The sequence below is a fragment of the Sinocyclocheilus grahami genome, unplaced genomic scaffold, assembly GCF_001515645.1.
Source record: "Sinocyclocheilus grahami isolate Dianchi unplaced genomic scaffold, SAMN03320097.WGS_v1.1 scaffold150.1, whole genome shotgun sequence".
Lineage (NCBI taxonomy): Eukaryota > Metazoa > Chordata > Actinopteri > Cypriniformes > Cyprinidae > Sinocyclocheilus > Sinocyclocheilus grahami.
Genome location: NW_015505329.1, coordinates 615,701 through 628,021, shown reverse-complemented (window position 1 = coordinate 628,021; position 12,321 = coordinate 615,701). Strand labels below are relative to the sequence as shown.

The following is a 12,321-nucleotide window of genomic DNA, read 5'->3' as shown; positions in this document are numbered from 1 at the left end:
AGAAACGTCTCAGGTTACTTATGTAACCATGGTTCCCTGAGTAGGGAACGAGACACTGCGTCCTCTAGGGGTCGCTATGGGGAACGCCTCGTCGTGACCCGTGTCTGAAGCATACATTGAAAAAACACCAACTCGTTGGCCGGCGACAGCCATGACGTCACTACCGGTGCGACTACAGTATAAATCGGTGCCGGGAGCTACACATCGTTCACTTCTTCGTCTGAAGCTTGCGTCCGCAGCATGGCAAGAAACCTAGAGGACGCAGTGTCTCGTTCCCTACTCAGGGAACCATGGTTACATAAGTAACCTGAGACGTTCCCTTTCATGGGAACTTCGAACTGCGTCCTCTAGGGGTCGCTATGGGGAACGGTATACCCACGCCGCCATGCTGAGGGGAGTGCAAGCCAGAACCATGGCGAGCACTAAGAACCAACTCTACCATATTGCTATGGGAGTTGCCCCTGGGACGTTTAGACGGCTGTCAGTGACGTTATTCCCTACGGCCAAAGGCCTAGGCTACATACCCCAAAATACTTACCTGTTAGGGCCAGACTCCTGGGCCCGGGGTAGAGCTCAAGGCTTGGAATCAGAAACAGATTCCTTTAAGGGAATACGACCAAGAGCCTAGAATCATACTAGTCTTGGTCTGTCACACAGGGGCTACCGCACGTTTGTCTTGTGGTGAAGGAACTGTCTCAACAGATCCTTAGTAGCAATACCCTGTTAAGTAGGTATCCAGAGGATACATAGGGGGAGTGGTGCCCAAGGCAGAACCGGGGTTTTAAACCACTCAAAAAGAGCACGAAGTCTTGCGCGTAGCTCTTACCATACAGGATTTTTAGAAAAGTGGGCAAAGCATAACGTGCACTACACTTGCATACCGTTCTAGGGGTTCTCGTGGCACCCTGAAAAGGCAGCCTATAGATAAAAATAGCGTATCCCCAGACGCTATATCTACGGCTATAATGCTGGAGTGGCTAGCAGTAAATCTGTAGCTGGGGGAGAACATCCAGCTCTTAATGGAGAGGGAGCTCAACCTACAGCATGTTCCCATGGTGGAACAGCTAGCAGTTATTCAGCTGAGGGAGCAACACACTCAGTTCTCAAACCGAGACGGGGCTCGACCTGCAGCATGTTCCGCACTGGAACAGCTAGCAATAGTTTACTTAGCTGTGGGGGCAACACACCTAGTTCTCAGTCGAGAAGGGGGCTCGGCCTACAGCATGTTCCAATGCAGGAACGCTAGCAGTAGTTTACCTTGGCTGAGGGAGCACAAACCCAGCTCTCAACGAGCGGGGGGGGGGGGCTCGACCTGCAGCATGATTGAAAATCAGAGGGGTAAGCATACTGCAGTCTAGCCAAACTCTCATTCCAGGTAACCCTTTTGATAAAAGGGGAGCATTGTCTCAATACTACCATGAGGACAGCCCATGGAGCGAGGAATCTAACTCCTCAGAGAGGATTAACGCTCGAAAGAGACATCATACTCACAATAACCCTCAATGGTGAGGGGGGTTGATGCCTCAAGGGGATATCCTGGTGATCGGGAAAAACCCCTCAGGGCGACCCGGATACGGTAGACCAGTCAGGGTAGCATGAAAGCGTAAACCCCAGCCCGGACGTCCAGGAAATTTTTTTGCAGTGACACCGGGGGCCTGATAATCACAAAACTCCTGCAGAAGCCTGTGTTATAGCCGCATGATCCAGGAAGTATGAAACCGAAACCTTACTTACCTTCTGGACATATCTCGACGAGTGAGTTTATAAACACTGCAAGTCGAGCACCCGGTTTCTGAACCCAGCACGGGAAACACTGCAAAGAAACTAGCAGAAGGGTACACACAACCACCAGTTCCATAGCACATACATATATTTATATACATATATTTAGACATGGATCGTACTCACCCACCACGGCTCCCGCGTTGGAGCTCTGTCCGGAAAAGCCTCTAGACCGGACCTTCAGTAAGGTGGTTACTATGATTAACCATAGAACGGGGTAGATGTTACATCCCCTGAGGGAAAGAGTGGATACCTAAGTATTACTCTGATCCGGACGAAAGCTCTGACGCCTTGTCTGGATCACATCCCTCAGGTCTTGCCTACCTCCCTTCGACCCACGATACTTCCTACCCCTACCCGCAGGCGGAGGAGGAGCGCGAGTCGCGACACTAGCCTTCTGTGCTCGTCTCTGATCCTCAAATCGAGACGGGCCAGGACCCCTGGTTTGTTCGGGCTCAGACCTGGACCTTCGTGGAATGAAGGTTTTGAAGGCCGCTGAGCGCGCCTTCGCCTCCCTGAACTTTTCGACGACCGTCTCAACGGATGTACCAAAAAGTTCAGAGGGCGAAACCGGGGCATCGAGAAGAAAACCCCTTTCTTTCTTCCCGATGTCTGCCAGGTTTACCCACAGCTGCCTCTCCGTTACTACCATCGCTGCCATAGATCTGCCCATGGCAGAGGCAGCCTGCTTAGTAGCACGAAGAGCAAGATCCGTGGTGCGGCGTAACTCAGCCATCTCATCAGAAGAAAGGCCCTCGCCTTTATCCAGGTCTTTCAGCAGATCAGCCTGGTATGCTTGGAGCACCGCCATCGTGTGCAGTGAAGCAACAGCCTGACCTGCTGCTGCTGCGTATGCCTTGCCATTCATTTTAGATGTAGCTTGAAGAGGCATGGATGGCAAGGAGGGAGTTTTGAGAGATGATGTCTCTCCCATAGAGAGATAGCTAGCTAGCGTCTCTTCTACAGGGGGCATTCTCTCATAGCCGTTTTCGCGCACCGCCTCGATATTCGCATAACTGGTATGCTGAAACCGATGGATGCGTGAGGAAAACGGCTTCTTCCATTCCTTCTCGATCTCAGTATGGAGATCAGGAAGGAAAGGAAGACTCACCTGAGCTGGAGGGTTATGGCCAGAAAGATAACGTTCGTCGAGACGACCTCGCGACGCCACTTCCTTGGTCCGCTTCCATGGCAAGTCAAGTCTTGCCGTGGCGCGACCCATAACCTCTAAGAGCTCATCATACGCAGGGCAGGAGGATTGAGAAGGCTCAGCCTCAGCTTCTTCACTCTCATCATCCATTTCCTGCTCTTCCTGGGCTGAAACCAGCAGAGCACTGGCCTCTGGATCAGATGATGTTAAAGAGAGAACATCATCCTCCAGTGGCTGTCTCTCGCCCCCCGCCGATGAGCGCGAGAAGGAAAGTCCCTCTCTAAACTCATCGGCCAGGTCCCCCTGAGATCCCCACGAGCTCATTCTCCTCCGTGCCTTAGCAGCGGAGGGTCCTGAACCGCGGGAAGCAGATGGCTGCCCCTCTTTACTTGAAAAGAGAGACAAACGAGAACGGAGTTTTTTCATTGGAAAAAACTCGCGATGCACGCAGATTGCCCCCTCGAGGACATCGCGTGCGTGCTCCTCGCCCAAACAAACAACACATAAATCGTGTGTGTCATCTGGTGTCAAATAGCGCTGACACGGATGCACACACCTTCTAAATGCTCTACTAGTGCTCGCCATAATAAATAGATAGCTCTTACTTTTTCCTTGAAAATGCACGCTTCAAACAGAACAGTCAATGAAGACGAAGAAGAGAATGATGTGTAGCTTCCGGCGCCGATTTATCCTGGAGTCGCCCCGGTAGTGACGTCATGGCTGTCGCCGGCCAACGAGTTGGTGTTTTTTCAATGTATGCTTCAGACACGGGTCACGACGAGGCGTTCCCCATAGCGACCCCTAGAGGACGCAGTTCGAAGTTCCCATGAAAGGGAACTGTTCAGTCCATTCACATTTGAATAATCTATTTTCCGTGTCCAGTTTTCTTTTCTACACAATTGCCATGTATTTGCTGTCACATCGTATCTACACTGGATGGCAGAGGCAGCCTGCTTAGTAGCACGAAGAGCAAGATCCGTGGTGCGGCGTAACTCAGCCATCTCATCAGAAGAAAGGCCCTCGCCTTTATCCAGGTCTTTCAGCAGATCAGCCTGGTATGCTTGGAGCACCGCCATCGTGTGCAGTGAAGCAACAGCCTGACCTGCTGCTGCGTATGCCTTGCCATTCATTTTAGATGTAGCTTGAAGAGGCATGGATGGCAAGGAGGGAGTTTTGAGAGATGATGTCTCTCCCATAGAGAGATAGCTAGCTAGCGTCTCTTCTACAGGGGGCATTCTCTCATAGCCGTTTTCGCGCACCGCCTCGATATTCGCATAACTGGTATGCTGAAACCGATGGATGCGTGAGGAAAACGGCTTCTTCCATTCCTTCTCGATCTCAGTATGGAGATCAGGAAGGAAAGGAAGACTCACCTGAGCTGGAGGGTTATGGCCAGAAAGATAACGTTCGTCGAGACGACCTCGCGACGCCACTTCCTTAGTCCGCTTCCATGGCAAGTCAAGTCTTGCCGTGGCGCGATCCATAACCTCTAAGAGCTCATCATACGCAGGGCAGGAGGATTGAGAAGGCTCAGCCTCAGCTTCTTCGCTCTCATCATCCATTTCCTGCTCTTCCTGGGCTGAACCCAGCAGAGCACTGGCCCCTGGATCAGATGATGTTAAAGAGAGAAAATCATCCTCCAGTGGCTGTCTCTCGCCCCCCGCCGATGAGCGCGAGAAGGAAAGTCCCTCTCTAAACTCATCGGCCAGGTCCACCTGAGATCCCCACGAGCTCATTCTCCTCCGTGCCTCAGCAGCGGAGGGTCCTGAACCGCGGGAAGCAGATGGCTGCCCCTCTTTACTTGAAAAGAGAGACAAACGAGAACGGAGTTTTTTCTTTGGAAAAAACTCGCAATGCACGCAGATTGCCCCCTCGAGGACATCGCGTGCGTGCTCCTCGCCCAAACAAACAACACATAGATCGTGTGTGTCATCTGGTGTCAAATAGCGCTGACACGGATGCACACACCTTCTAAATGCTCTACTAGTGCTCGCCATAATAAATAGATAGCTCTTACTTTTTCCTTGAAAATGCACGCTTCAAACAGAACAGTCAATGAAGACGAAGAAGAGAATGATGTGTAGCTCCCGGCGCCGATTTATACTGGAGTCGCACCGGTAGTGACGTCATGGCTGTCGCCGGCCAACGAGTTGGTGTTTTTTCAATGTATGCTTCAGACACGGGTCACGACGAGGCGTTCCCCATAGCGACCCCTAGAGGACGCAGTTCGAAGTTCCCATGAAAGGGAACTGTTCAGTCCATTCACATTTGAATAATCTATTTTCCGTGTCCAGTTTTCTTTTCTACACAATTGCCATGTATTTACTGTCACATCGTATCTACACTGGACGCGACAAAGCATTGCAAATCATTTGAACGTTGTGTCAGTAAGTACGTTATAAATAGAACGAGTCAGCAGTTTACTATCAGGGATTTGTCCTGTCGCGCCGCATCCAAGACAGCATCACTGATTATAATGAGTTCTATTGTATTTTATTGCATCGCACCGTGCCGCTCGCGTCCGGTGTAGACACAATGGAAGTTAATGTAGCTTGCTGATGCTGCGTTTGAATTTTCATGCCACATTATGCCAAACTTTTTTCTCTCGGTGGCTGCCTATTGAGGAACCCTGATCGAATAGGTACAAAATTCAATTTATCGTTAGCTTCCGGTTTTTGCTGTATCCCTTCTAGCCACAACCGATTTTCTGCTAAAGACAGATCTCAACAATGTCTCAAACATGTTGGTTTAGTCTTTCAAGAGTCTTACGCATTTTTCATCAAAGACCTAATTATGTTAATTATGCCTTCCACATTAACAGTAATATTATTTAGCGTGACTATGCATCCTCTTTGTCCTCGCCGGGATTCGTCTTTGTTTTTTAGTTGTTTTTTTATTGTTTTCATTATTGCTGAAGGTAATGAGGGACAAGTTTAGAAATCCCGGCCGGGACATGTGTGGAAAAAGCAGACGTATGGTCATGCAATATACTTTAAAATATATTTAGCATATATTGAGCAACTATTGTTATTAATAGAGTTGTTCTTACTGTATAGTCAGCATTTGTCTCAATAGTGTTTTGTAAGTCGAGCACCACTATTACTACTGCTTATATTATTTTAGTGATTTGAATAAACCCTTAACTAAAGTATTAAATTTAAATATGTAACTTGTCCTGGAATGTTTGTTGCTACTGTTTTTAATGATATGCTGTTTAAAAAAATCTGAAATTTACAGTAAAAAAAAAAACTGAAATTTTTTACCGTAAAAATACGGTAGCAACATTTTAGGTTTTAGGGATTTAACTTGTCAATTTTTTTTTTTTGTATTATATATTATAAGATGGCTTCTTGTTTTCCCTTTCAAAAATGTAAATTTAACAGTATTTTACTGTAAAATTACATTATCCTGTTAGGTTGAGTGTTTTCACCGTATATCCACCTTTTTCTTGTCGTAAAACTGGGGGCCATTTGTAAATTCTATGGGTCTGGCTTCCAGTCTCATCTGTGTCCACTCCGTCCAGCTATTTTTAGCTGAACAAAACAGTTAGTTTTGCTGCTTGATATTGAAAGTTGGTGGGTCTTATATTATTTCAATGTATTATCTTCATTATGAACACACTGGTTTGTAGTGCAAACAGTTTTACAGTTTATTGCACGTTGTTATTCTCCTCGTTATTTACCTATAGCGGCTAATGAACCGGAAGTCTCACCCATAGGCTTACTTCCGCGTTGAAGAAAAAGGTGGATAGGTTAGTAGTGATCAAATTTTTTAAAGTCACAAGGGCACAATTGTTATTGCAGGTTATTTACAGGTCAACACCCTGGAAACCACTCACAGCTCCCTAGCATCACATCAGACTTTTGCACAGGCGAGTACCATTCATATTTTTGTATGAAAATTGACAAAATTGATTATGTTAGGTATTTGTTTTTTCTCCCAAGGAAACAACCTCTGAGCTGTAATAAAAAGGTCCTGCTGATTCACATTGACACTGAAGTCAGCATTACTCTCCAGTAACTCTCTAATAGCGGGTACGCATGGGGTCGGAGGTGACTACCCCGTGATATGATGCACCAGATTCCTCCATGACAACAGCAGCTCTATGTGTCGGCTCCTGAGGCGCCCGGCGCAGCGCGACTGAATGCGCACAGCCTCCGAACCGCCGTCTGGAACGGATTAATGACAGTTTGCCTTCTCTGTTCTCTTTTCTTAAAGGGGATTCACACTGACAGCGATTTGCGTCCATAAGTCATTCATTTATCATGAAAGTTGGCAATTTATTTTGGCAATATGAGTGACAGGGACCATTAGCGGGACCGCCTACTAGCAACAACAGCACAATTAAGCTATGTATAGATTAGCATACTAACATACTACTCATACTCTTTCAGCAGTATTTAGTATGCATGCTGTGTATATTATATGCTCTGGCAGAGGATTCCCAAATCCAGGTGTGAAAAACTTGTTGCCTCTTTCCCAAAAAGACTCATGGCTGTATTAGATCAAAAGGGTGCTTCTACTAAATACTGAGCAAAGGGTCTGAATACTTAGGACCATGTGATATTTCAGTTTTTCTTTTTTAATAAATCTGCAAAAATGTCAACAATTCTGTGTTTTTCTGTCAATATGGGGTGCTGTGTGTACATTAATGAGGAAAAAAAATTAACTTAAAAATTTTTAGCAAATGGCTGCAATATAACAAAGAGTGACAAACTTAAGGGGGTCTGAATACTTTCCGTACCCACTGTATATATATATATATATATAAGGAATACTTTGATAAACTAGTACATTTAAGAAAATGTGCAGTGCACAACAGAGAACACAGTGCAACCATGCAATGCACTCGACTTGACCTTGCAGTTTTGGCAATGATCTTTAACTCTTTCTTTATTCATTTTATCAGACTGCCAAAAGTTTTCTACACAAATGGGGTCGTCACAAAAATGTAAAAAAAAAAAAAAAATCTAGTGTTATCATTAAAAAAGAAAAACAAAACTAAAGCTGAAATAAAATATATAAATATTAGAAGAACAACTTATGAAATTATGTATGCATTAAAGTTTGTTACTTTAAAAAAAAAAAAAACATAAACTAACATACCCAGAATTGCAGGGAGATTTTTTGTGCAAAAGCCTAATAAAAACTACAGAACATACATAATATTCTTATTTTTTAGGGTTACTTTTTGTCAATAGCAAACTAACATTGGACGAGCAACAGGAAATTTTGTTGGTCTCTTGAATTTAAATTTTTTTTATTTATTTATGCGCTGTTGTGTAAGGAAGCCCCCCTACAGTGAAATCTCATTGGTAAAAAATGACGCACCACATAACAGTAGCTGATACTACAGTTGCAATGAAACAAAAGTAGCGACAGATCTTTTATTTTGTATTGTGACGTAAATCTGAGTGAAACGGATTAATGGAATAGAACAATTCTTGGTGGATCTGAATGTGAGCTTGCCTGTAAGAAAGGGGCGGGGTTTATGCACACTAAATGTCTGTCCTTTGACCACAAGATAGACATTTTGATAAACAATTATGAGGTCAAAAAAAAAGTAAAATGAAAACATGCACAACTGAACAGTTCACAGTACAATCAATAACATGCATTTAGAAAATAGCTGAATTTTTATTCCATGCTGACTTTAAACATCAAATATCTTCAGATTGTTTTACCTTATGCAGCATTTTCGCTTTCAGTGTGAACACAAATTAGGTTACTTAATGCTGATGTTTAACTTCACTTAGTGAATGCATGCTCCAAAGTTATTTAAATACATCCTATTAAAGAGGTTTGTCACCAAAATCCTGTGATTTCAGGCAAACAACCGAAATAAAGTGCTGAAGAAACACTTCTTAAAGAAAAGCCAACGGTCAAGCATTGAAGGGAAGTGTGCAGTCTTCCTGTCAGTATCACACTTTGTACATGTGACTAAAAACTAAACCATTGATCTGTGTGATATGCTTTACAAGGAGCATGTGTCTGTGTTAACAGATAGAGATGTTTGCTGTAGCACATCACACAGTGGCAAACTTGTGGCTTGTGGCTTCCCATGATTGATTCTTTATCACTGCACTGTTGTCGTGTTTGCTTTCCTCCTAGACAGACAGCATGCTTCATGAAGTGAGGAAATCAATGGAGACGGAGCGCTTACCTGTTGTGGAGCTGTCGACACACGGATGCTGCAAGTTTGAGTCAGCGATCCACCGTCCGGCGTGTGTACCGCAAGAGTGACGGTAGGATTCCCGTTGGATGTGACGGCACAATAATAACAAGAAGCAAGGATCCCGAGCGGATCAGTCCTCCTGCGGCAGGCAGCTAGCGGAGCACAGAAAACACACTTTGCGTGCTGCCGTTAGGTCATGCTCAAAGTATGTCTGTGCAATGTTCTGCAAGCTCAGGGAAACCACATCCTCTGACATACCTCCTGTATCCTGCTGCCTGCGTGCCGTCTGTCTCTCTCGCGCACTGTCTTGCTCTCTCTGACTGTCTGAGATGACAGACTGAGCTGACCCAGACACAGTTCGCTCCCTCTCTCTCTCTCTCGGCTTCTTCAGAAACTGACACAGTTCCTGCCCACCGACTGAAGAATCCAGCTGAGGAGAAGGAGGAGGTGCTGAGTACGAGAGAGAGAGAGGGGAAGGGAGACGGATAAAAGGGAGAAAAAGAGAGCGGGAGCAGTTATTTTAGAAATTACAGGGACATAATAAAGCAATGATAAGAGCTCAGCATGCGTGAGGACTGTAAGAGCAAGAAAATAGCCAAAATACTATAAACAGAATGAAAAGTCTGCAACGAGATCTCAATTGTTTCTCAAAGATCACAATGAGATTAAATGGAGAGCAAATTAGTTTAAAGGCTTTGACTCTCCAGACCTTTATGCTGTTATTTATTTTGTGAAATATATAGTTCAGTCATGAAACTCTAGATGGCACATTCTGACGGGGTGTTAACTTAACTGATGACATTCAGAGAGTTAAATAACTTGGCACAAGCTGATTGGTTCATGCTGCATATGCAGCCAATGAGCTTACTGCCTTGCATTTATATGGCTGGCTAGCACTGACTTGAGATTCCTGCAGCGCGCTTTCAGAGTTCTCTGAAACCCTCCACCTTCCCCAGCTCCACCTGTATAGATCTGCTATGGGGTTATTTTATATGCTATTTGTGCAGCAGCAGTATGTCTTAAATACTCATAGCACCGTATCCCATATGCATTGGCAGTAGCAAGTTCCTGTACTTGCTTGCAGCAGCAGCAATAATCTACAACTACAGCAATAACCAACAGCAGCAGCGTAGCAGATCTGTTCCACCAAGACCAAATACATTAACACTGTCATATCCATCACCATGCTAAAATGTTCCGAGAGTTGTCATGATTGAAATGCTTTTTTGTTTTAATTAATTGTTTTAATTATAATGATATTTTACAATATTACAAATTTTAGTGTATTTTTGATCACAAATGCACCCTTGGTGATCATAAAATACTTAAAAAATTATATATATATATATATCAACGCCTCTGATTTCTGTCAACACAGGGTCAGGAGAGCTGTCAGTCAATAAATGGGAAAACAAAGTATTCTTACTGTATGAAAACACTTTTCTCTTTTCCTTCTGTTTTAGGAGTTTTAAGAGAAACAAAGCTGTCTTCAGTGAAACGTAACTGAGGACTGTCTCCTGAGCAATGAAAGAGTGACCTCTGAGCGCTCACATTCTCCTCTGAGGAGGTTTTGTGGCGGTGGCTTGTTCTGGGGTGAGAGGGTCTGTGTCTGTCGTCCCCGGTGGAGAGATGTATTTTTCATAAACCTCATGAAATCCATTATTCAGACTGGTCTGAGAGAGAGGGGACAGACTAAAAACACAACGGCCTGGTCCGAATCACACATAATCACTGTCATTTCATCCATCTCATCACTATGATGAAAATGACACACCAGCACTTCATCAGAAGACCTAGTGTTTTAATGGGAAATATTGTCTTTAAGGCACACAAGATGATTGACGTTTTTGTTTCAAAGACTGTTGATAGTGATGTTATGCACAGCAGAGGACATAACTGACCCTAGGACACAAATTAATGACATGAGCCGAGATGAAAGAATATGAATCTTTCTGAAACAGGAAATCCTTGTGGCGACTGATCCTTATCTCAAGTACAATTGCTGATAACTACTCATCATGAGGTATGTTGAATTATTGATTCAAATACTTTACAAAGTAATAATTCATATATAGAGTTGTGGGTGTTTTTATGTATATATGTGGATAAACTATGTATGTAATATTTAAATATAAAACGTTTATATATTAAAATATTTAATATTTTATTAAAATGTTTGAATAAATCTATATTTATATAAAAATAATATAATGAATAAATCTTGTAATATATTAGTATTTTTACATAGTATAGTATTTTCAATAATACATAATAGATAGATGGATAGAATATTTAATTATCTAATTATTATGTGGGTGCATAACATTTTATTTAACCTGGTGGAAAATTAGATCTCCCACTGCATAATTACCATTGCGTTTATTGCGAACTAATCACTGCGTAATCCCTGTGAAAATAAAGAGCACTACGGCGTCACTGAACACTTCACTAACTGCATTGTTAGAGGAAAACAAGAGGTGTGCAGTGCAGCAGAAGACAAGTAAACTCACTCCTCCTTCCACAGCAGATCTCTGCTTCATCAGCGCTGATGCTCTCACTGGACCAAAACAACCTTTACACACACAAGACACACACTGCATGACCTCTAATGGCCTTTTGTCTGATGCTGAGGTCACCTGTGATGTCTGCATAACAGTGATGAACCCATATTTCAGACAGGCTCATAAATCAGCCAGTGTTTTGAGGCATCTCACTGATAAATGTCTTCCAAAACCAAAATGTCAATGAATGATACTGTTCATTAACATTATAGTTTTAGTTTATAGTTAGTAAATATTGCATACAAATTGACACTAGCAACAGCAACTTCATATCAGCAATCAACCACCTTGCTTTCCAGTTAACAGCTTTGAAAACCACTGAAATGCCAGATTGCTTTGAAATCCAAAAGAAGTTTTTTTAAAGCACAAAACTTAAACAAAATGTATTAAAATAAACCACACACAACACTTAGTGTAAGACAACCTGAAGAAACTGTGTCTGTGAAAACCTGATATTGGTGCCACTGCGCCACCTACTGGTCAGACTGTCCTGTGTCGTTTAACTCCGTTTGCTATGTAAAACAAACATTTTGCATAACTCTAAACACAGTTCTCTACATTACATGCAGCATTCAAAACTAACAACTCTTTTCTTTCATTTGGGAAACACTGCCATTTAAATGCCACACTCTTTACTGATGACCTGCACCCAG

General features: G+C 43.5%; 1 protein-coding gene across 2 annotated transcripts in view; it reads right to left on the bottom strand.

Annotated features, from left to right (window-relative positions):
• The window catches only part of LOC107592114 (raftlin-like), a 110,067-nt gene extending 100,664 nt beyond the window's left edge, over positions 1–9,403 (bottom strand). For both annotated transcript variants that reach the window (XM_016281497.1, XM_016281498.1), the window contains exon 1: positions 9,096–9,403. The gene's annotated coding sequence lies outside the window, so the exon portion shown is untranslated. The remainder of the gene's footprint in view (positions 1–9,095) is intronic.
• Between the last annotated feature and the right edge of the window lie 2,918 nt (positions 9,404–12,321).